The following is a 26,022-nucleotide window of genomic DNA, read 5'->3' as shown; positions in this document are numbered from 1 at the left end:
AATGAAGTCCACTGCAATGGACATGAGTAGATGGGCACCGCTCTTCTTGTGGGATCTCTTCAATACTCTCAAGTCCGTATGGAAGAGGTTCACTATCGGGTCCGAGATATATAGTTTAAGGTTCTGTCTGAGATAAATGAAGAGAAGGGGAAGGACCTTAACTAACAGGTGAATATGGTCGAGGTTCCTTAGGTTCAACAACCTCAGGAAGTAAAGTATCTGACTCAGGAAAGTCATTCTTAATAACCTCAGGCAATAAGGTTTCAGGGGGTTTCGAGGGCTTCGGTTTCGATTGTGGCAGATTCACCAGCAAGAGTAGAGGTGATCTTAGGCTCAATACTTAAAGGGAAAGATGATTCTAGTTGATCAGATTTAGGAAGAGGACCAGAGGTAGTTCGTGAATTTCCTGATTCGGTAGTTTGCGTCTTCTTATGCTTCTGACGACGGCCAATAGTAGCCTCTAGTGGAAGTGGAGATTTATTTTTCATTCTACACGAACAATGGAGTGGGGGATTTTGTTCTTCCATGTTGGATAATTTATTTTAGAAATTAACACAAAAATAAATCAGAAAGAAGGTAATCTAGGCATAAAGGATTACCAAGCAACCGTGAACTGCACTATACACCTTGGCAAACCAAGGACTTAATGTATGACAACCAATCTCCCTGAATGCTGAGTTCGGTGTATCATGGTATAGAAGGCAGCCGACTCTGTTACCTATGGCGAGGATAGAAATCTATAGGGGATTCACAAAACTACTCGACAATACGTGGGAGCATAGTCCATAGTAGTGTTGTCTAATGTGTAATCGTTCTATGAGAGCGTTCCCATATACTTTAGGTGTGCGGAGCACCATCCAATATACCCAAAGGTACGTGGAGAATGATCCTATACACTCATGTATGTGGAACGAGATTTCACCCTCGGGATACAACACTGGAAAACACCAACAACTCCTACGATTAACGATGCTGGAACATGTCTCTAACCTAGACCTCTAAATGTTTGGAGTTAATGTTACAAATGCTCCTTAGGTTGATTCAATAAATTTTACTGTTTATCTTCAATTAAGTTTCAGTTTTAGGGCTCACTGCGAATGTCACCTGAATATCCTAAAATGAAAACTAGCATGAGAAAATGGAATCTTTCTCATTCAATGAAAATATAATTAAGGCAGGGAAGAGAAAAAGAGTATGCAACAAACAATATGCAAAATGCAATTCCCTTTTCAATGCAACTATTCCAATTTCAATGCACATACAAAACTGTAAATGCCAATGCATATATTTTTCTTTTCAAGTCTCTTAATTATAAAAAATGAAGAAAAAAAAGATGCAAAGTCTAATCATTGATTCAAATAATATTTCAGAATGATGACTATAACACCAATTCATCTAAGCACTCAATGATAAAAAAAAATGAGTTTGCAAAAAACCTAATGATAAGAACAAAGGAAAATACTAAAACAAATCCTTACCAAAGGTATCAAGACAAAAGAAAACCAAATGGAGGCTTTAGAGGGACCACAAGACACTCAGAGACTCAAGGAAGAGCAGCTAGAATCAAGGATGAATCTGAGAGACAATCAAAGCAAATACAAACTTGTGCATGAATATGGGCCAACACAGGTGTAGAGAAGGCACCAATGTTATGAAACATAGGCACAAATAAGTTTGGACTGAGGTGAAATGCTCTGTTAGAGGACCAGAGGGTGTGTTGGTATAGGGATGGAAAGTTCTGACACAAGGATCACAATTGAGACTCAATGAAAGGTCTTCCTAGTTCTGTTGTTGAGTGGATAAGACACTGAAGCTCTATAAAAGAGGTAAGACAAACAAAATGGACAAAGAAACCACCAAGGGAATACACCGATCCCCAATATGGTCACCAATTTGTTATGCCAAATCTGACTACAGACAAAAGTATCTTCTCTAGGCTTGGTGTACTACCTAGAACAACAAAAATACAAAGGCACTAATGTTTTCCTTAAAATAAATAGATAATGGGATGAAGCTTACTTGGGATACGTAGTATGCTTCGTTCCTTCCTTGGCTTGAATGCTCCAATACTAGCTCCAAATGCTATTATTAGAACCTGCACAGCTAGATAACACAAGCCAATGATCCACATAATCTATGTAGCATCATCTAATCACTTTATTCAAACAATCAACATGGTATTGAAATATATGAAACCATATCATCATATATAGGAAAACAAATAACTCTTTGCATTAATAGAAATGGAGTGAATTACAACCAAAAATAGGTGTTGATCCTGTAAAAGAGCTCCTCCAGGTTGATTTGTCCTTTCCTTGTCACAAAGTGCACCTCTAATCACCCTAATGCATGGTAAGATATCTCTCACATCAATAGGATAAGGGTAGAATCACTCTCCAAAATCCAACCCCTTACCTATGGATGGCAGTAAATATATAGGTGAAGGAGTTAGTTCATGAATTCTTATCCTTTTACCAATTAGGGCTTGAGATCCACTCTTGATGGGAGGATGAGATCAAGGATAAGGGATGAAAACTCCAAGGTAGGATATGATAAGATTCAAGAATTTTGTATGAGGTAAATGGTTATAATAGATTCTAGAATCTTCTAGAAGAAGTGGATTTAGGATTCTATCTCTTTTTTCCCGAATTTATAGAACCAACGTAGGTGCATAGTGCAACAACTTATAGGTGATCAATGCAGTCCACAATGGAGGAACCTAGTTGTCAACGCTGTCCAGTAGGAGGTCAAGGAGCGTTGGTCCTTAAAATGACTGAAACAAGGTGGTTTCAGGTAGAAACTCAGGGATAAGAATGAGTCATGCTTAGGGATTTGTGCTATGATGATGAGAAGGAGGTCAAAGGATGTTGATTGATCCAGTTGAAGGCCTATTGACAAGATGTGACAAAATGGCCTATAACAAGGTACATTAAGGGAAAAGAGAAAAAAATTGCAGATGCTATTAACAGAAGAGTACATGTAAATCACATAAAAACTATGAGTTCAGATGGGACAAATTTAAAGGATCAGATCTTACAAGAAGGACAAGAGGATGATAGGTCCAAGGAGCTTAGGCACAGGTTACATCAGCAGGGTATAGGTGAATAACATGTGGACTATCATCTCATGGAAGATGGTTTGGTCAAATTTAGGGACAAGATCTATGTGCCAGACAATAATGAACTCAAGAAGCTTATCTTCAAGGAATTTCATGTTAAGCCATATTTAGGTCATTTAAGATATCAGAAGACTCTAACAATGGTTAAGAAATTATACTACTAGTTGAATCTAAAGAAAGATGCAGCTGAGTTCATCATCATATGTTTGGATTGTCGACAGGTAAAGACAAAGTGTAAGAATCCATGTGGGCTATTATAGCCAATTCCGATTCCAAATTGGAAATGGGAGGTCATTTCCATGGATTTCATTACAGGTTTGTCGAGGACATCTAGAAAACATGATTCCATCATGGTTGTGGTTGACAGGTTGAAAAAGGTAGCTCACTTCATAGCGGTTAAGTCTACTTATTTAGCTAGTGAGGTAGCACATGTCTTCATCAGGGAGATAGTGAGGTTGCATGGTGTTCCGAAGAAGATTGTATCAAACAGAGATGACAAGTTCACTTCTAGATTTTGGAAGGAGTTATTTGTAGGTTTGGTTACAAAGTTGGCCTTCATTACAAATTATCATTCACAGGTAGATGGATAGAAAGAGAGGGTCAAAAGGATTCTAGAGGACATGTTGAGAATGTATGTTATGCACCAACAAAGGAGGTGGGAGGAGTATCTTCCACTCATTTAGTTTACATACAAAATTGGGTATCAAGAGTCATTGAGGATGAGTCTGTTTAAGGCATTTTATCGACGGAGTTGTAATACTCCCATTAGCTAAAGGATCCAGTGAACAGGGTGTTGATAGGATTGGAAATTTTGGCAGAGATGGAATAGGAAATGTAGGTTATAAAGAATAATCTAAAGGCAGAACAAGACATGCAGAAGATTTTTGTAGACCAACACAAGGCATTCAAGGCGTTTCAAGTTGGGGAACATGTGTATTTGCACATCAAGCCCAAGAAGAGCTACCTTGGATCATGTGATAAATTGGCACCTTGGTATTGTGGGCCTTTCAATATGCTTGAGAGGAATGGACTAGTGGCCTACAGACTTGCACTGCCTCTGATAATGAAAGTCCTAATGTTTTCCATGTTTCATTGCTTAAAAGATTTGTGAAAGATGTTGATCATGTGATTTATTGGTTTGTATTGCAAGTGGATCCAGAAGGAGAATTCCAAACGGAACATCAATGAATTTTGTAGCGGAAACAACTCATGCTCTAAAACTGAGCAATCAAGCAAGTTAAAGTGTATTGGAAGTACTTTGGTCCCGCTTATTCTACATGGGAGATGGACAATTATATGTAGGGTATGTATCATTCATTGTTTTCCAATTGAGGCAAAGGAATTTTGGTAAATGTACATATTTAAGTATGGTTTTTATTGTAAATACCGCAATGAGCTGTCTTATAAAGCTCTAATAAGAAGTATGGTTACCATGTTGTTATGTTTGTCATGTTGGTTTTGTTTCTCAATAGGTTGTTCATTGTAAATACTACATCGAGCTAAGTTATAAAACTCCATGGGCAGTTTGCTTTAGTTTTCAGTTGTCTTGCTAGTTATAGGTGTCATTGAACACCAAGGGCAATGTTCCCCTAAGGGGGAGGGGTTTATAACAACCCTGGGTTAAAAGTTCATGTAATAAAGTTAATAAAGGAAAAATATTCAAAGCTGAATGTTGCAAAAAACATCCTAGTGTGTGTTCATGTGGTTTTTTATGACTAAGGAAATTTGCAAAGGCAATGGCAAAGGATTTGAAAAGTCAAAAAGGCATTAATTGGTATTTGTTTATGAAAATAAAGGAAAATATTAGAAAAGGAAGGTGAAAGGCCATAGGTTTCATGTGAGGAGGAAATTGAAGGAAAATAGAGGAAACTGAAGAAAGTAGAGGCATCAATGATAAAAAGGCTTCTGAGTATCAATTCATGGCTTTTTGTCAGTTTAGTTTTGGAGCTCTCTCTCTATTCTCTCTCCCATACTCTTTCACACTCAAAGCATTCTTGGAGCACTCTAGCATTGGATAAAGGAAGGCAAAGGAAGGACAAAAAAGTAAATGAAAGTAAAGATCAAGCAAGGAATATCTGGATCAAGCGACTACAGTGGGTTTACTTGTAGGTATTGAGTTGCATGTATGATTTCCTTGCTAGTATTAACATGAATGGTACATGCATGTGTGTATTTAGTTCTCTTGCTATAATTGGCATGGGTTTTTCCAGGTGTGACAGTGGTTTCAGCCTTGTCTTTCCATTCCCAGATAACCATGGTGTGATGGGGTTCTTTCATTGGTTGAGCTTTGGATTGCCAGATGGTTTTGGAACTGAATGAGGTGGTCTCAAGAAAATTGCCAAGGTCCTAGGAATCCCTTTACTGGTAATGGTAGGATTGCGATAAAGCCTGAGGGTGGAGATGGTAAAATTCCTCAAGCTATTGGTGAAGCAATCTAGAGGAATCCAAGCTTGTTTAGGGCCTAGTGATTCATAAATGGGTAATTACAAGATTGTGGTAAATACTGGTAGTGTATGTTTGTTGTTTGGGCTTAGGAATCTCTTGACTGGTAATTAGCGAGATTGTGATAAAGCCTAGTTGTGTAGATGCTTGTTTCGGGCCTAAGAATCCCTTGACCGATTTTGGTGGGATTGCGGTAAAGCCCAAGGAATCCTGGTTGTTTTGGTGTGAATCCCACATTCATGCTTAGAATATGGCATGGGGGTGATTGGTTGAAAGAAGAATTGGTTCAGCCCAATCTGTGGTCAGGTGGTACATGGAAGTCCCTAACTTGGTTGGATTTTGCAAATGTTAATAAGAGCTCTTTTCCTCTTATTTTTCATGAGTATTTATACTTTTTATTATGTGGCTTTGATGGTTTTTCTATCATTGTTATTATTTTGGTTATTTGTTGGTTATAAACATGGTTTCATGACAAATTCTAGTTATGGCTCTTAACATGTTTGATTGGTAAATGAATGATTATTAAATGCATGACATAATAGATGTTAATGCAGCTATTATGATAGGGCATCAAACCTTATTTATGATTTCCAGATAAGTATGAGACCCCTATGTTCAAACATGCATTTATAACCTGTAGTTTACATGTTCACAATGTGTTTGACAAAATGTTTGTCATGGTTATGTCTGCTTAGTTCAATTTCTTGACTATGTTTTGCATTAATGCATTTGTCCTTGTGTCATTCATCATTCTAGAAAGTTATATCAAGTTTTGGGTAGAGGTTTGGATACTTGCCCTGAAAAAGTGGCTCAAATTTCGGGGTCGCATGCTCAGAACTGAGAAATCTAGACTGCATTCACTAGGAGGTAGGGTTATCCATGCAATTGGAGGGTTACAGTCGTTGGCCTACTATAACAGTCCAAAAAATAAATATCTAATTTAACATTAATTTAAATGGGAGTGCCACTTACCTAGCCCAATAACCATGATTTTAATTAACTAAATGCAAATTGAATGAATAGTGCTTACCTGTTTACCTGTGGTCGAAGTAGGCTTACCGCAACAAGGTTTTGGGGACGACTCTCCACCCAACCAATTGTGCAACGTCTTGCTACAACTGGCCACCCCCGAGCCCTCAATCAACGTTTTACTGTCAGGGACTCCTAGGTCTTAGTATACCATTCTCCCAAGAGAATGAAAGACAGAATCTCGGAAAGATGGAATGCCGGAATGCCTCTCATCTTCCTCACCATCTATTAAATAGAGCAAAACATTGGAAGGGGAACCACATGCACACACTCCATGTGTCTGCATGCAACTTTTTTTCTTGTTTTATTTCTTTACTTTTCTTTTGATTTTTAGCTTTCTTGTTTTATTTCCTTCTTTTTGATAGTTTTCTTGTTTTATTTCTATTTATTTAATATGGTTATTACTATTTTTATTTTTATTATTTATTTCTTTTTATATAATTTTTAATATTATTTATTATTTAACACTTATGATTTATTATTTTTATTATTTATTATTAAGTGATTTATTTATTATTTTTCATTATTTTTATTGTTAATTATTATTTTTGTATTATTTATTATTTATTATTTATCATTTTTATTATTTATTATTTATTATTAAGGGGAGGGATATTACATACTCTCCCACTTTAAGGAACTTCGTCCCGAAGTTAAGTTGAATTATTTATTACTTATTATTTTTATTATTTATTATTTATTATTTATTATTTATTATTTATTAACTTCATGTTGCCAACACCCTCTGCTGAATTAGTATAACCAGCAGGCATCGAAAGTCCCCAACACCCCGGGAAATCTCAAGGAATCTCTGTCCTTTTTCCCACTTTCGGCACCAAGCTAAGCCTGACTCGGTCTGTATCCTAGTCCAAGGCTGGCGCCAAGGCTCGCGCCTGACTCAGACCTCATCTGCCCCAAGGCAGGCATCCGATCTGGTACTCAATGACCCCGGGCATCTGGCAAGGCTGGCCCACTCCCTCCACAACTACTAAGGCGCACAGCCCCAGGCATCGAAGTCCTTTACATCCCTTCCAGACTTCGGCATCCCAATCCAATAACAGGCACCAAGCCTAGAACATCAGGCACTTGGCCTCCTCAAGATGGTCCCATAGCTCTTCTAGAGCTATCCATCAAGAGCTATACACAAGACAAAGGAACCACTGGCATATTTAGTGTTGATTGAGTTTGTCCCCAGCCCATATGGTGTTACTTATTCTCCCTCGTGCGTATGGGCTCGCACAAGATCATCAAATAAACCGGCCCTCTCAGCCCATTTGTGGAGTCCTGTGAATCATCACACCTCAACATGCAACCAATGCATTAGCTATACCATCATAGTATCATAGAAAATAATCCACATGCCAAGTCTTGCATGTCATCATGTAACATTCATCATTGTTAATCGTAACATTAAGAATAATAACGAACTACATGCTCATGCATGTCATAAATTTTTACGGAACTATCACATGCTTCACCTCATGAAATACCATCATAAGTTATAACATCAACATATTTGCAATAAAAATATATCATGACTTCACATAATAAATGAACCACATGTCAATAAACCTCATATTATAGCATCATAATTCCTATGCCACGTTATGCATATCATATCCATCATGAGTTTTCAACATTAAATACCTATCATCACGTAGTAAATGAATATGTCAATATACCTTGACATAACATCATAATGCCTCATCATAAGTATACATCATCACTATTGTAACCACTATATAAATATGAACCACGTGGGCATGATCACCCTCATACCATCATATTATGAAACATCATCAATATGAGAAACATCTCAATACTTATCAAATATAGAATAATACTCTATAAGCATTCTTATCATGATTCATTAGAAAAATGAATTTCATTTACTTTACAAACATTCAACTATGAACTAAGATTATTCAATATCCATCTAGGATTTATGTTATCTCATCAATGTTATTAGTGTGATGTTTTCATCAAGACACCAATTAGTTTTTCAATAATCATTTCCACTTCTTTCAACTAAGAAGTTGACCATTTACACCATAGGTATAATTATCTAAATACATTGTTAAATTTCACATGAGCCTCATCATCTTGAGTCTTAATCTCTCGTCATATTTTCTTCCTTCCCCAAGGAAATTCTGGTGAAATTCATTGTTAAGATATTACTAGTTATACAATCATTATTTAAATCATCTATCTCAAAATTAAAATCCCTTGGTTTTACATCCATTTACCCTTTGTTTTACCGATTCCAATATCGCTATATGCAATTGCATATAAACACTAGGTCATCATGATTTAATTTTATATCATGCTTAATTTACTTGCATGAGGGTTTGTTGATCCATGTTGACTTCTACATACATCACTTAACAATTATCATTTTCATTCACAAAAAAAAAAAAAAAAAAATCTCTTATCTTGTCAAGTTACTATCTCAATACCATTTGATTGCTTTATCGAAAATTCACCCTTCTTCAAGTTCGACAAGAGATTCTTGCTCATTAAATAGTATCTTTATTTTAGATTTTGAAACAGTTGGAAACACTACTACCATCATTGTCCATGAAACATTTAAATGTGTGGTGTTCTATGGAAACAACCTCTTTTAACGCTATGGGAACAAAACTTGATAAGTTTCTCTATGTGAAGTCTTATTCATGAAACAATGAGTGTAGATTAGTAAAGTAAAACCTCTATTAGTTGACTCTCACTTGTCAGTATGCACACAATACTTCTCACAGTCTACTTATAAAATTTCCAACAACATTCCTTCTTATACTTAAACTGTTATTTTTCCTAGTTTATCATTGGTCATTCCTCAATTACGAGCATTCTCAACTTCCTATCTTGGCACTTTTAAACTAGATAGATCATCACTATGTCCTTTACTAATCATGTTGCTCGGTTCAATCATCAATATCATTAAGAGAATTTTCTTCTTGACATAAACATCCCTTACTTCCTCCTACCATATATTCATAGATACAATTTATTTTTCCCTTAGTCTCAATTTAAAACATGTTACACTTGAAATGTTGCTACTATTCTTCCAATATAATAACTTATCTTCCTTGAATTGCTCATTTTTATTATGGATTCTCTTCTTTAATCTAATGTTATCATACCCTTTAGGGCCATTGAAATGATCTTCTTTATTATTCAACTTTATTAGTTGTTACACAAAGCAGTTGTATAGCAGTGTAGAGAGGTCATATCCTCCTACGATTATATCACGAAACCTCATGTAACATTATACTCAACATCATAACAATTAACTAAACTAAAATCATAGTGTACGATTTAGATGTATCATAAAGTTTAAACAATAAAACATGATTTAGATGCTCCATAAAAGTAACTGTCTTAGCTAAGTAAGCACTCCTAATTAGTTCATCACACAATTTGTATGCTACAATTCTGATGTAGTCTATTTATTTGCAAGTTTCAACATCTAGAGCCTTAACCTTTAATTAAGCTATTACTAGCCTTACCAACGTTCTATAAAACATTGTTTCACTCCCAATACTTTGACTTATCCAATTACATAACTCATCAATGATACATCTACTAAGGAAATTTCAATATTTTCCTACGTTATTTATGAAAATTGACTTTTTATAGAGAGCTTAACAAAAGTTGATCGATTATTTCATACTTTTAATTGCATCTCATGATTTTTCCTTATCATTGTTAATAATGTGGAGCATAAAATAAAACAAATGCAATAGCACAATATTTACATTATTTAGTGCATTAATTATCCATATAAACACAACTTTCTTATGCTAGTTACCACTGAGCAGATGTAGAAACTAAACATCAATGGATATAGAGTAATCAAAGATCAAGGAAATCATTTGCTTCAAGTCAACCAATATATTATTTTACCTTTTTCTCTTCTTGAGAATTTTGTATAGTCGACAAAGAAAAGCAGTGACTCCTAAATAAAGCGCCAGTCATTTGAATTCTTCAGTAGTTACCCATAAATCACTAAACCACCCACTAGAATATATTTTAGACTATGAAAATATTAGCATAAAATAAATCAATTCAGGCAACCATCCGAAGAAAAACATCTCCTTCAAATTTTAAAACCAAATGTCACATATGTATGGTTGTAATTTCCGACGCGAAACAATAGTATTAAGAGAATTATGCCCTAAAACGAAATTTGAGATGATCTTCTAAACGAAGAAAGGAAAAAGAAAATTCCCAAACGGAATTCAATATGACGTGTGGGAGTTCAGAGCTGTTGAGGACAGCACTCTGTCACACAAACTTCACAAATAAAGAATGAACTCATGAAAGTTAATTCAATCGCAATTTTGCGGGCTGGAAGTTGAATATAATTCCATAATTGTCACACCCTAAATTTACATTTTAACGTCATCATCAATGGCAGAATTTTCTTTTTGCAATTTGAAACACCACAGATAGAAAAAACAGGGTTTGATCCGTTTCTTCGAAAATGGTATCTGGCGGAGTACAAACAGTGCATCAACTCACCATAATCATGCACTGTTTATCTCAGATGCTCAGCAGAAAACATGGTGAGAGGACAGCAGTTCATTATGTCAAATTTGACCGATTAAAAGGGATTGAAATCTATACCGTAACTCTTGTACAGCTCTAGGCACAAGTCTGGAACTCTGTTTTTCTAAACTCTGAGCTTTTGATTCACACATCAATGATATCCGAAGTTATATTTGACTATCACAAATGAAGAAGAGTAAATTAAGCAAAAATTTCGTCGTTTATTTATTCGATTTGTTATGAGGAATGAGAAACCTGTAAATAATACTTTTGCTGTGTCAAAACAAAAACCCAGTTCTGACGCTAACAAACAGGTATATTGTGTATCAAATTGCCACTCCTTTGAATAAACAATCCAGCTATAAGTAAAATTTAACCAGCCATAAATTTCGATCTGCTACAAAAATTTTAAATTCCGGAATTTATCCCAACATTCAGTTTGGTGAACTGTTCAAGATGATTTCAAACGCTGAAGCGATTGTGCCAGCAGTTAGTGAATGAGATGGTTAATACTTAAAAATGTATCCCTTAGATGTGCATTAGTTATGCCCAAGTGTCTTACAAATGATTATAGTTCGCTCAAAATCCATGTTTCAAATTACAAATGGAGGAAGGTGAATTGTCCCCAACTCCCATAATGACATATCTTCTACACAGTTCTAGACTTCTAGTGCCATATCTGAACTGTGGATATCTGTACCATACTAGCCATGTCAGAAATGCTGATATCTGTACCATATTTCAAGCAAATATCCTGATGCAGTGACGCTACTACCCCAACCAAAAAAATTGTCATGTACAATCATAATGAAAAAATATGATCATTTTTCAAACACTCTCTCAACTTCAAATTTAGAAACAGGACAACTCAACTGATTCAACTTTTTTAAATACAAAATATGGAGAAGAATTACGCTTTTTCTCAAAGTTGTCACACTCAGACTTAGCAAAGACTTGGCTGGCCTGGGACTCAACAAAACTTGGCAACTCGGGCAAGACTTGGCACAGAGACAGAAAATACAAAAAAACTCAAAATATAGTAAGGGCGAGTCTTAGTGAGTAGGGATGAATCTTGGTCAATTATGAGGCAAGTCTTGGTGAGTCTGGCGTGTTTGGTAAGTGATACTCTTGGCAAGTGTTGACTTCGTGGCCAAATATGAGGCAAGTACTTGGTCCACAAGAAGGAAAGATGAAAGTGGGTCTATGGAAAAGAAATCCTTTATTCCTAGGTGTCGGCTGAAGAACGCACATCCTTGCCATCATATGTCTTAAGCTAACCATCACCTTTGACTTAGAAAGCCAAAAGCATGAATACCTGAAGTGGTTGGTAACGGAAAGTCAACTTCATGTAAATAAAGGGTACATCGAAAGAAAAAATAAAATCATTTTAAGGAATGTAAAAGTCTCTCATTCCTTCCTCCTGATTCCTACCTCATGGTGTTACATTCATTCTCTATTTTATGCTGCATTCTCATATGGTATTTTTTCCAACCCAGATCTATGGTTACCCGAACTGATGGAAAGACATGGACTGGTATGCCTCACCTTCCTTCCCTATCTTTGACGGTATTAGTGTTTTGGTCTAAACTGAATGGTTGAGGAAGATAGGGGTTGCTATCTTTTGCTTAATCCCTCGCTACCTTTAGTTGCTATCTATTGCTTTAATCGCTCACTACCTTGAGTTTTCCTTACTTGATTCGGAAGAACAATTTGAGATTTATTCCTCATTTACCTGTCATATATATAATTAGATAGCTGAATTAAAATGCCAGGGTTGTCAAATGAAGAAATTTGCACTCTGTATTGGCCAAGGTAATTGGATGCTTTTTCCTCGCACTGTTTACCTCATTTCCAAGAGCCATCTTCTACCAAAGCATGTCTTCTCCTCTTTAGTCTGTCTCAGCCTGGCTGTTGTCACCAACCGGATTGGGGGTCTATCTTCACCAATAATCACCATCATTGAGTGGGACTGGGATTCCCTCTGGTCAAGTTGCGAACGTGACAATGGCACCAAATGTTAATAACGCTAAATGAATCCATCCGATGTGTGAGTTTGGAATGACAATAAGACAGGTAATCAGGAAATCATGTCGGCAGACCATAAATAAATAAGAGAGAAGAAAAACAATCACCACGTCATTCATAGGAACACAGGAATTGTCAGGGATCTCCTTTTTAACTCTATATACACAAATATGTGCACCTAATCAACGGAGATAGTGGTTTCACGGTGTGATACACAATAAATAGTGGGAATGCTTTACACATGATAAATCAATTGAAGATGGGTGGCATGGTTCTTGTCTTAGTAACAGGGAAAATAACCTAACGAATAGAGAGATGATAGATGAAATATTTCCTTTACAGTTTGCAATATCTGATTGATATAGTTTCTACAACTTCAGGCATCATTAAGAACTTCCAGCATTTGATTTGTGGAAAGTTGGAAACATGTTTTTTCTTGTAAAGATCAAAATTTATCTTTCTCCAATGTCTGTCAATTAGTGCAAATTTTGAATAAGAAATTAGTTTATGACAGACGAGTGTGTCCATGTGTGATTTGTCTTATAGTAGACATGGGTTTGCGGAGGAGGCATTGTATCACCAGATGCTCTCTACAGGTATGGAGAAGGCACGTGACGAGTTTTCCAGAGTGTGGCAGCCAAATGCTGTCTCTTGGACTGCGATGATTGGAGGCTATGCAGAGAATGGGCTCGTTGATCAGGCCGTTGAGTTCTTTCGGAAGATGCAAGCTGCAGGTGTGAAGCCGGACTCAAAGACATTTGCCAGCGTCCTCCCTGCTTGCTCTAGCTTGGCATATGTTAAACATGGAAAGGAAATGGTCGAGAGGCATTCAATCCATAACAGGAGAGTATCACAGAAACCTTTCAAATTTTATCAAAAATGTAATAACTAGAATTTGCCTAATAACACAGAAACAACCAAAAACGTCTGATAATTAAACTCGGTCCACCATCCATTCATCCCCAGATCTAGCTACGGTCCAATGAACAGTTCAACAAAAACAGATCGAAATTAAGACCGCTTACCATGCACGCCATTCGAACATCTGCTTGGGGCCATATGGTTGATTCATCCCCAGATCTACCTACCCTCTGATGGACAGGACTATAAAAAAAATTGTAAGTAAACATTTAACTTAGATCCCTGATTTTTAAATTAGTGAAGTATTTGAACCTCATTATTTTGACCCTACTGATATCTGCTAAAATCAAGCTTTCCTTTCAAAGGTCGTTCTGTATCCAAGAAGGAAATAATTCAGGAGCATAAATTTCTCTGTTTCACCAAACGAGGATGAGCACAGTAGTGTTGGACGGCAGTACAGTTCGAAAATTTGTTGAAGACAATCAAAACAATGGATGAGAAGTTCGTGGGGTTGGACGCGAACCAGGATGGGGTCCTGTCACGCTCTGAGCTCCGGAAGGCCTTGGAGAGCTTCCGCCTGCTGGAGTCCGAAATGGGCATGGAAGTCAGCACCACCCCGCAAGAGCTCAACGCCCTTTACGACTCTGTCTTCGATGGATTCGACACAGACCACAACAACAAAGTTGACCTTAACGAGTTTAGGTCTGAGATGAAGAACATCATGCTCGCCCTATGCCAAGGTGATGGTGAAGTTTCTGGTGAGCTCTGAAGTCCTGACTGATTACATGAAGGGTAGACACAGGTGTTTTCAGGGAAAAATCAAAGTCAAGGCCAATCATTAAACCCCATGGAAAAAACGGATTATTGAGTCAACCTAACAGAGTCTCTGCTGCAATACCGCTTCCACAAGGACATTCTAGATACTTTATTGTGAAGAGCAGCAATTTCATGAAGATAAGATATGGAAAAAAAAACACTGATATAGGACACAAAATCGATGGCAGGTTATACTCGTATCAGCGCGTGAACCCAAAAAAATTAATGAAAATAGCCAGCAAGTCGTTACTTCAAATCCTAGTGATAGAGGTAAACAGGATATAAGCCACCCTTCCTAAGAAAAATACGGTTACCTGCCGCAAACTCACGAGGAAGTGGACAGTTCTCTGCCTATGCTTTTCGGAAGTAGCCTTGTTCATGTGAGAAAGAAGTGTTACTAACTAAAATTTTAAAGCCATAAGGTCCCGAAGGGTTTGAACTTGCTCTGATACCATATGTAACAGTCCAAAAAATAAATATCTAATTTAACATTAATTTAAATGAGAGTGCCACTTACCTAGCCCAATAACCATGATTTTAATTAACTAAATGCAAATTGAATGAATAGTGCTTACCTGTTTACCTGTGGTCGAAGTAGGCTTACCGCAACAAGGTTTTGGGGACGACTCTCCACCCAACCGTAGGCTCAATTGTGCAACGTCTTGCTACAACTGGCCACCCCCGAGCCCTCAATCAACGTTCTATTGCCAGTGACTCCTAGGTCTTAGTATACCATTCTCCCAAGAGAATGAAAGACAGAATCTCGGAAAGATGGAATGCCGGAATGCCTCTCATCTTCCTCACCATCTATTAAATAGAACAAAACATTGGAAGGGGAACCACATGCACACACTCCATGTGTCTGCATGCAACCTTTTTTCTTGTTTTATTTCTTTACTTTTCTTTTGATTTTTAGCTTTCTTGTTTTATTTCCTTCTTTTTGATAGTTTTCTTGTTTTATTTCTATTTATTTAATATGGTTATTACTATTTTTATTTTTATTATTTATTTCTTTTTATATAATTTTTAATATTATTTATTATTTAACACTTATGATTTATTATTTTTATTATTTATTATTAAGTGATTTATTTATTATTTTTCATTATTTTTTATTGTTAATTATTATTTTTGTATTATTTATTATTATTTATTATTTATCATTTTTATTATTTATTATTAAGGGGAGGGTTATTATTTATTATTTATTATTTATCATTTTTATTATTTTTTATTTATTATTAAGGGGAGGGATATTACACCTACCTTGTCATGCAAGTGAATCAAAGTTCAGATCACCGAAAAGGCAAGTTAAGTTAGGGTTTAGACACCTGGACTGGTTTTTTTAGCTCATGTGGGTCATGTAACCCCGGAGGAAGGTCAGTAAGGTTTCTTTTTGTCGACTCCATTTCCCTAATGTGATCTAGGAGGTCGAGTCATGTGATAGTAGCCCTCATCTCATGTTTACCCCGATAGGTCGATGAAAGTGGGTAAATGTGGGAGGGGTTGTTACAACTCATGTTCATCATATTTTTAAAGTATTATGGAATATACGTTAGAATTAAGGATGACCAACCATGACTTAGATGATGGACATCTCTCGAATTGAAATATATCTCTAGTAAGTTTTGGAGGATATTGGTTGGTGGGTAGAAGGCTTCTATCATTTATCGTTGAGGCAAGTTCATTCTTTTTAGGATATGGAAATTTTCCACTTCTTCAGCAAATTTGCATGCCAACAATAATAAAATCTAAGCCATCCGTGTCATAAGATTCAACCTATATACCAATGAAACTCACTAAAACATCTATAAGTAAAGAGTTTCTAGAAATATCTTAGATAAATACAAGATTTACATTCCATATAAACTTGTTTCAGATGTTGGGGCCTTTAGTTGCAGAGTCTAGGTCCTTTGCTTGACTAGCAGACTCATTGATGTTTGGGAGTACTATGTTCTCCATATTCAGTGCGCTGATAGAGTGAGAAGGTGCTTGGTGCCCTTGTGTAATCTACAATTGAATTTCTTCCACTTGGTTTCTGATTAACCTCAATTCATCTCCCATTGTATTTTTTTTTCTTTTCTTTTCAATAATTAGCTCCATTGCTATATTTGAGGTAGATTCCAATTGATTGTAATGAATCTTGAGTAGTATAATGTATTTAGAACTCTCTTCTTCTCCTTCTTGCATATTGAAGTGACCAACACACAGCCTGTTGAGGAGCTCCAACAATAACCTTGTAAGCACACATAGTAGAACACTTGCAAATTCAAGGTTTTGTCCTAGTAAATACACCCTCCAACAAGACTGGAGATTAAGGATGGAACTTTTGATTTCTTTTACAAAATTATATACTCCTTCAAAATCCCATGTAATACAAACCACCTAGAAGAACTCAAAAAAGGCACACGAGCAAGACAATTTTGATCAAGTGACACTTGAAGTCACTTACACCCATATAAGTATGATTGATGCCATACTGGAAAAAGAAAATTGATCATTGTTGTTGGCACCCTGCATTTAAGAACAAAAAGTGATATCATCTCCCTTAGTGGAGTTAATTCACTGAAGTGACTTCCCATGATCCACATCTTAATCACCTCCTGTATATTCATATGAGAAGCAGGAGAGAATTCAATTTTCATTCACTAGTTAACTCTATAATTGTAGGCTCAAAATCACCATAAATTATAGTATTGGCTGAAGACATCTTCTTTGTCACTCATATTGGTGGATCGTGTGATAAAAAATAATCCTTCTTTAAGAATATCGTACCCATATCTTCTAGCTTAAATTTCAATTTCATGTGAAAGATTCCATCAACAAGCTTTGAAGCAACAGAGTACCTTGCCCTTGACATAAAACGATCCCACCATTTCAAAATTCCCTCATTATCCCAAACACCTAGCCAAGAGGCAAGTGCCTAAGAGGGTTGATTAAATATGAGACTTGTCATTAAGGGATTGGGACATAATTTAGGCTCATGTTAATCAAGATCTCTCCTTGTTTAAACATTCACCATGGGATAGCATTGGTTAACCATGGCAAGCCTACCACACACCCCGTAGAAGCATATTTAAGAAATATACATGCCCAAACATTCATTAATTCGGCATTGGCCTTGAGTTTTACAATAAAAATCCATACAAACATATTTACATCATTTACACATGGGATCATTTATTTAAGCTCAAAAGGATCAATTCCTACCTTTACAACTACATATTTAAAATGTACACATAATTGAACTCGTTATATCCTAGATGTCAAAATCGAGGTATACACCCAACCATGTAGGGGATGACAATGTGCATGAGTGTTCAATTTTTAAAAAATACATAAACACTACAAGCACATTGATGTACATTGTCATCTCCCACCACCCACCCTCTTGAGGGGTGATGATGTGCATGTTTGTCAACCTAGTAAAAAGTATAAGTGTTACAAACACAAACATGTGCTCACCTTCATTCCCCACAACCCTTCTAAAGGTAAATAATGTGCATGAATATGCACCTAATAAAAATATATAAAATACTCTAAATTTCCATTGCTCAAACTCCAAAGGAAACATTTCCGAAAATTCCAATTTTATGAAGTATTGAGTTTGTCATTTTGACTAGTGAGGATATTTATCACCCTTGACAGGTATTAGCTAGGCTCAAAACTTGGTGATTCTCATTGTGGCACCCCATCAACTTATGCAAGAATGCTAACAAGCAAAAAATTCTTGACATTGTTTTATTTTGCATGTAGGTGCAAACAAGTTGTAGGTTTTAGCATTAAATTGGTATGTCCCTTTAGTTCCTTATAGAGCATTGTGTCGAATTGAATGCAAGTAATGAGTTGGGATCTCAAATGATTGTCAATGATGTTAAAATTTCTTCATACTTGTGAGTAACATGGTTGTGAATTTTGAATGAAGGCTCAATTGCAAGAGAATAGTAGTGTAGGAGAAATGCACCACAAATCAGAGTAATTAATTATCCTCTAATCTATATTTCATGTGATTTTCATTTCAAATGCTCTATAATTTTAGTTGTTCAACATTTCACCTATGTGTTGTAAAGTAATGTTATATGTGTATAATAAGCTTTGCTTAACCAAGAATAAGCTATTGTGTTCAATTTGACTTCATTGTATTTCAACTTTGCTTGAATTATGTGCAATTAAGATTCATTTTTTTTTTCTCTATTTTCTAGTTTTTACATGACATATAGGACTAGCCTATGGCTAATAAACCATGACCCAAGGACATCTAAGTTCTCAAAATCACTCAAGGATCACACCTAGCACGGGCCACACTAACCTTTTACATGGTTGGATCTATGTCCACGGGGTTTTGAAGTTGGGACCTTAACATAAAGAGTACCTTAACAGTGCACCCTATCACCTTCTGTTCTATGCCTCATCCGAGATGTGCAATTAGGCTTCATTTCATTTTAGATTTTCTTGAATTATGTGCAATTAGGCTTCATTTTATTGCATGAAATCTAGTTTGTCTAACCATGTTTGTTTTGACTTTTCTTGAACTTGCCTTTTTATATTGTTGCTACACTAGTATTTTGGATTTGCTTATATTTTGGCTCTATATTTAAACTCTATATAAAAAAATAGTGTGATGCATATGCAACAAACTCTATGCATCTAACCATGATTATGATTTTCATTTCAACTATGTGTAGTGAAATAACATTATGTGTGTGCTTGCAAAAATACCAATGGCGAGACAATGTCAACCACCCAAAATGATCAATAGGATTATCCCACACTAACTCTTGAATGGTTCTTTTTATTTCATAGAATTGACATGGGAGTTATCCAATGTAGGCACGCTCAAGTTAAAACTATTGTTACTTCCTTTTAAGATCTTGAAAACTTCAAAACAAGAGAATTGAATTATCCAAACCATGAAATGGAGATATTTAATGTGACAAAGTAAAACTAAGGGATTTATAAATGATGACATAAATCCAAAGAATCCATGGAGTGCACAACCCTTGCATTTTGTTACAATATTTCAATTATTCTTAAGATATTTTTGTGTAATATGCACATCATGATTATAAAAACCCTATTTTTTTTCCAATATTATTTGATTCCACCCCAGTTTCGAGATCTCTTAATAATTTTATTTTTTTATTTTTTATTTTTTATTTTTTTCAAACAATATTTTCCATAATAGTTTATTTATTTATTTATATATATATATATATATATATTTGTATTTAAACAATATTTCTTTAAGCTCGAAACCCATAAATTGTGTTAATTTATTGTGGTGAATACCTAGAATTGTGTTTTTTTTTGTTATTCATTTTCCTTTTTATCCGATGCGTAATTTACATCATACAAATATCATATATAGATATATGTCATATTTGTTAATTATCATTCTAAGCATTTTTTAAGGAACTTATGTTATATGATGTTATTATCATGTCTTTTTAACTTTGTTTGTCATGGTGATCATGTTAGATTTACAAAGAGATATATGTTGGGAAGGTTTGACGTGCACACCCATAGATCTAATGTATGCACATCATGCTAACATTATAAGCCAAATCTGGTATGTATTGTTCTCATCATTATGTATGAACCAACATTTTATGTTGTGTTATTACAATGCCATGACTTGAAAAGTACTTTTATGCTTCCTAAAAGTGGAATTCTTACAACTTGAGGATTATAGATGCAATATGAAATATCAATATTGTTTTCTACCAAATAACACCACATTATTTTCTACATGTGTTATATAGCTTTCTTTGGGCTTATATTGAAAGTGTAAATTTTCATGAAGTTAATTGGATTTTGTGTTGTACTCCTAGGGATTGGCTCATATGAGCATTGTTAAAATCTATTACATGCTCGAGTATTGTGCATTAATTGAGAAATTTGGGCCTTGGGAAGGAATGAACTGTGGAAGGTACTTTAAGATACTTTGTTTTCTCTATAGTCCTTTTCGGAAAAAGTGATGGTGAGGCTTCAATTTTCAAACTCTCATTATTGTGCTGATCCAAGTGATAGTAAAAGAGATTTTTGTTTTCCAATGTATTAGGAAAGTACAGGAGGTTGTAGTTAAATTTGACCTTAATGAGAAAGGCCAAACATTGAGATTCAAGCTATTATTTAATGATTAGTTATTGTGGTGGTCTTCAATCTTGTTGCACGAAGGAAAGGTGTTCATGGAAATGCATGTTACTCGATTTAGATTTTCTAAAGGAGTTATCAACTCCATTCATGACATTTTTCATTTTCCTACTAAACAAGGTGCCTTGGATAAAATTGAAAGTAAGGTTTATGGTGCTAACCCATTCTAATTAATGATATTATTCCTAACTCTTTATTGATGACCTTTGGCTTCTAGGCCCATAAAATTTGGTGGAAACATTAATGGAACAAGACTGAAGCTTTTAAAAAAATTCAACCTATTGATGGCTATAGATTGCGATCCCTTGGCCAATTGAATAAGGTCTAAAGATGAAGTTTAAGTAAGACTTACTTGTTTAATCTTTGTATTGTTTGGAAGATAATTGTTGGATCCGAGAAGATTTTTTTACATGGCTCTTATTTTGGGTGGTTTAGTTATTGGTAGTGCTTTGATGTACATGGATATTCTTTTGCGTAAATGTCCTCATTATGGTAGCCCTAAAAATCATGAACACCTCTTTTAGTATAACCTTTATGCTAAGTCTCCATAATGATGGCTTACTAAGTTTTGTACCCATCTCCTCCTTTTCTCCACTATATAGAAGGTCACCCTTTTAGGAGATATACATCCTTGACATACCGAGTTATGTGCAATATAATAACATATTAGAATTGAAGTTTTTTTACCCATTGACAAAGGTATATGAAAATATCTTTAATTTAAGTACACCTTGCTAAGAGTTTTTCATTGTATTATAGCTTACTAGTTTTAGTTAATTGAGATGTGCTAATTATTTTTCAACTCTATATGCTTGAATTGGGTTTGATGCCCTTGTGCAAACTCTTGTATCACTAATGACACCTTGCACCATAAGAAGGGAACCATGTATTACCTTTCCATCTCACTTGACCCATTCTAGGGAGTCCCAACAATCAGAGAGTAAGGTTGTTTGTAAGTAAGGGGAGAGTCACCACAATTAGACCCCTCCTTCCAAGCAGTGAATTGATAAATTGTAATGCTTATCTTAACAAATTTAAGAGTAAGAAACCTAAGAAGCCTACACAAGGGAATGATGGATGATCCTTGTTCTTCCTTATCCTAGAACACAATTCTTTCGAAGTAAAATGAAAATCACTACAATTAGCCCTCCTCCTCCCTAGCGCTAAACTAATAAATTTGTAATACTTACCCTAACAAATTCAAGAATAAAGAAAACTTCAAAACCTACTTAAGGGAACGATGGATGGGTATTGATCTTCTCTATCTAACGTTGAGCAAAGATGGATGGCCATCACCTTATGAAACCCAGAGCCCACGATCAATGGAAAGCATATTACACGAGTGGCTCAATTTATGCCTATTAATGATGAAATTAAGAGATGCTTTGTTAAAAAAACGAGTTTAATGATGAAATCCATTTGGAGGTGTTTGTCGAAAAAGAAATGAAAACATTAGAATATCCCACATCTAAGGGGCAAAAACTAAAAGGTACGACGAAGACTACTAGGACGAGGAACAAAGGGTTACGAAGCATCTTTGCGCTTGGGGCAATGACGCAGCTAGGGAGGCAAAACCGAGGCGCGTCAATTGCTGGTTGAAAACTATTTCCAACCCCCCCTCATCGGCCTGGGCCACGCCCTGGCCTTCGAGAATTTTTGGAGGGCCCTCCTTTGGCTCGGGCCCTAACAAATAAAAAATTCACACTTCTTGGTTCGCTGTTTCAAACCTACGTACTCCTGGACCTTACAGAATTTTTTCGAGGTCTCAGCTTTGCCTCGGGCACTGAATAAGCATTTGAGGTTCTCACCCCTTCTTGTCACATTTGAGCTTCAGTCTTGCGATGGCTGAAAACAGAAGTTCCCGAAAATAGAATTCCAATATGATAAGCATCGTGGGTAAGCCTTGGCAGATCGGAGCCAGCAACTTCAGCTGTGAAGATCTTGCCGTATAACCCAACTTGGCTGGGCACGGAAATAAGCTCTGCGTAAACCACTGCATAGGTACAGGTAGCCCCTAGAAATTCGGTAGCAGTGCATGGATACAGTAGATCAGCGGATCAGCGGTACTGTTGACCGTATATTGATTTATTTAGCTATATTTCTATGTTACATTGCCACTGTTTAAACGACCATATTAAAATGGTTCTAAAATTACATGGAATTCATTTGCATTAGGTAGCGGGTCATATATATATATCTATCTAGCGGGTACTAGCGGGGTCAAATATATATCTATCTAGCGGGTACTAGCGGGTACTGTTGACCGTATATTGATTTTATTTAGCTATATTTCTATGTTACATTGCCACTGTTTTTTTTTTTAACAAAGTCGTCTACTCGTATATTAAAAAACCAACAGTCCAGTATTCTGGTACAAAAGAGGGAGATTTTGGGAGCTGAGGTTCAAAATTGGGTTCGCAGACCCATAATCCTCGTAGCTTCTATTGATTAAACCCAGAAATAGAAATAAACGGCTATATTGCCTGACAAAAGAGCCTCCTAGCCAACGAAATTTACAATGCATAAGTCTTAAGGGGAGTGCTGGGTAACAGAGTCATCCGGGAGAGGCCCTCTCTTGCTTGCTCTAGTTGAGGCTTCAGCCTGCTGGCTTTCGGTGAGGGAACGAAGATGGTCTATGGCAGCTTCCATGTGAATGCAGCGGTCTTTTAAATCTTCGATTTCTTTCTTCCTTTTCTCCAATTTTTTGCGCTTGGAATTTCTATCAGCATGATAATCCTCGGTCAGCTCCTTCACCTGTTTGTTCAATGCATTTATCATGATTACATGAGCTTTACACATGCTACAATCCTTATTGTTGAAGATGTTTCCCATAGAATTCCTGGGCTGAGCCTGATTAGCAGGTTGATTTTGCTGATCCGCCATTCTGAATTGGGATTCTAAATCAGCAGTCCCCCGGGGAGTTTCTGAAGTGGCAGTGTGCGTGAGAACGATACCACTGATCTGCTTGCTCGCTGGATATGTTGCCAAGGGCCTCAGAACGAAGCTAGAGACAAAAACCAGACTGTTAGCAATGATAAAAGCACTATAGTGGAAAAAAACGTTTACCCAGGATGGTGGATGAGCAGCTGAGTTCCGAATCGAGTTGAGCGCCTTCAGACGATGCCTGGGATTTGGAAGGGCACTGTAGACTCTGAGAAACTGAAAGTCTTGACTGCAAACCGAGAGGGGCTCGGTGTTGTCTTTGAGCAAGAAACTGCCCTTATGATCCTGAGATGACCCTTCTAACTGAAGCTCCCGCCTGTAGAGAACCCTTCGCCTCTGATTCTGATCACCATGAGTTGTGAAAGTCCTGAGGGAATCGCTGACTTTTATAGGAACGTAGAGGGCTCGCTCATGCTTGAATCGAGCGGTGGTGAATCTATTTTTGAAGTCCGGAAGATCTTTGGGGTTGCTTTTCCCCTGTCCTTGAAGTCTGTCTTCAGTATGGGCGTGATCACGTCCTGAGATATTGTCTGGGTTGATTTTTGTGAGGATCCCCGTCTTGCCTGCACTCCTCGAATCCGGAGACCGATGCACTGTCCCGTAACGCCTGTTTTGACAGTCGAGGAGGATATGGTATGATGAGGATAAGATGATCTCAATCCAGCAGCTTTGAAACGGATGCCTGAGGTGACCAATTGTCCGATGCGAAGGGAGTACGTCTTTACTATGGAATATCCCTGTCATATATTTCATTGTTTTCCTTAACCTGGCCCTTGAGTCTTCCCGTGGCTTTGTTTGCCTGCTCGTCAGCTTCCGCATTGTTGTTTCTTAAAACGTGCTTGTAAGTCACTTTGCTGATGCCCTTGATCTGATCCATAATTCGGCCTTTGATTCTGTTTAAGGCGATTTGACTGAAATCTTTTCCGGAGTTCATTGCTGCAATGATGATCGCTGAGTCTCCAATGACTAAGAGATTTTGAATGCCTAACTTCAGGGCGATGGAGATCCCCAACAAAAGGCTATAAGCCTCAGCCTTATTATTCGTCATGATGCCCAAACCCCACTCGTAAGTAACAATTATTTTCCCTTGAGGATCTCTTATTATTCCCCCGGCTCTAGCTCTGCCTGGGTTATTTTTCGAAGCCCCGTCAAAGTAAAGCGTGAACCGCTTTTGGTTTTGGACCCAACTGTGGATTTCCTCCTTTGTCCCTCTGAGTTTCCAATCATTCTGCCCTGCTCCTATTCTTGACATATTTTTTGTTCTTGTTTTGCAATTGAATCTCCCGATCCATTCCTTTACCCTATCCTCTTTGTATTCCGGGTCTGCATGAGAAATCCCATTAGCTTCAATTGTTTCAGCGATAATAGCAGTTGTTTTAGCCAGAATGCTAGCTATACTAGGTTTCTTGTTTTTGAATATACATTCGTTCCTGGCTAACCATAACTGCCAGCAGAGATTTGAGGGGATGCTGGTCCATATCCTCTTAGCTAGATTCATGTTCTTGGTGGCGTAAGGGAAGAGTTTCCCCCAACCTTTCTGGAGGAGGGAAGTCTGGTTGGGAAGATCTCCAGTGTTTAGAGGACTGGTTATGAGTTTCCAGCAGGATCTTGCTAATGGGCAATCAATGAATAGGTGGTTGATGGTTTCTTCCGCCTCCCTACACATGAAACAAAGAGATGGACCCTGAATTCCTTTCTTCCTAAGATTTTCTGCTGTCAAGATTTTGCCATGAAGCAAGGTCCAATTGAAAATTTTTATCTTAGGAAGGCTTTCAATTCTCCATGCTGCTTTGTGGAGTTGCCAATTGTTGATTGCCGTTGAATTTTGGAGTGCCTTGTAACCTTCTTTCACTGTGTAATTGCCTTCAGTTGGATACCAAACATAGTTATCCTCTATCACTCTGTTTGTAGGAGCTGAACCTGTGAGAGAGAGCTTGAGGTCTTTCCATAGATTCTCCAAACCTGTAGGTAGTTGCAAAGTTCTCCATCCTTTCCAACTGTTTTGATCCCAGAGTGAGATATCGAAAAGAGTTTTAAGGTTGGCTTCTGACATCCACTGCTACAGAGGTCTGAAATTGATGAAATTT

At 36.7% G+C, this 26,022-nt stretch overlaps 1 non-coding gene across 1 annotated transcript; it reads left to right on the top strand.

The window, feature by feature from the left end:
- Positions 1–22,525: 22,525 nt before the first annotated feature.
- LOC149232199 (U4 spliceosomal RNA) lies at positions 22,526–22,674 on the top strand. The gene has a single exon (XR_016248538.1). It is a non-coding gene; the product is annotated as a U4 spliceosomal RNA (small nuclear RNA).
- Positions 22,675–26,022: the final 3,348 nt, after the last annotated feature.

This window comes from Pinus tabuliformis, chromosome J (genome assembly GCF_031772625.1).
Source record: "Pinus tabuliformis cultivar Carrire ecotype Pingquan chromosome J, CPIR1, whole genome shotgun sequence".
Taxonomy (NCBI): domain Eukaryota; kingdom Viridiplantae; phylum Streptophyta; class Pinopsida; order Pinales; family Pinaceae; genus Pinus; species Pinus tabuliformis.
The sequence above is the reverse complement of the archived record's forward strand: the minus strand, read 5'-3'. Positions and strand labels throughout refer to the sequence as shown.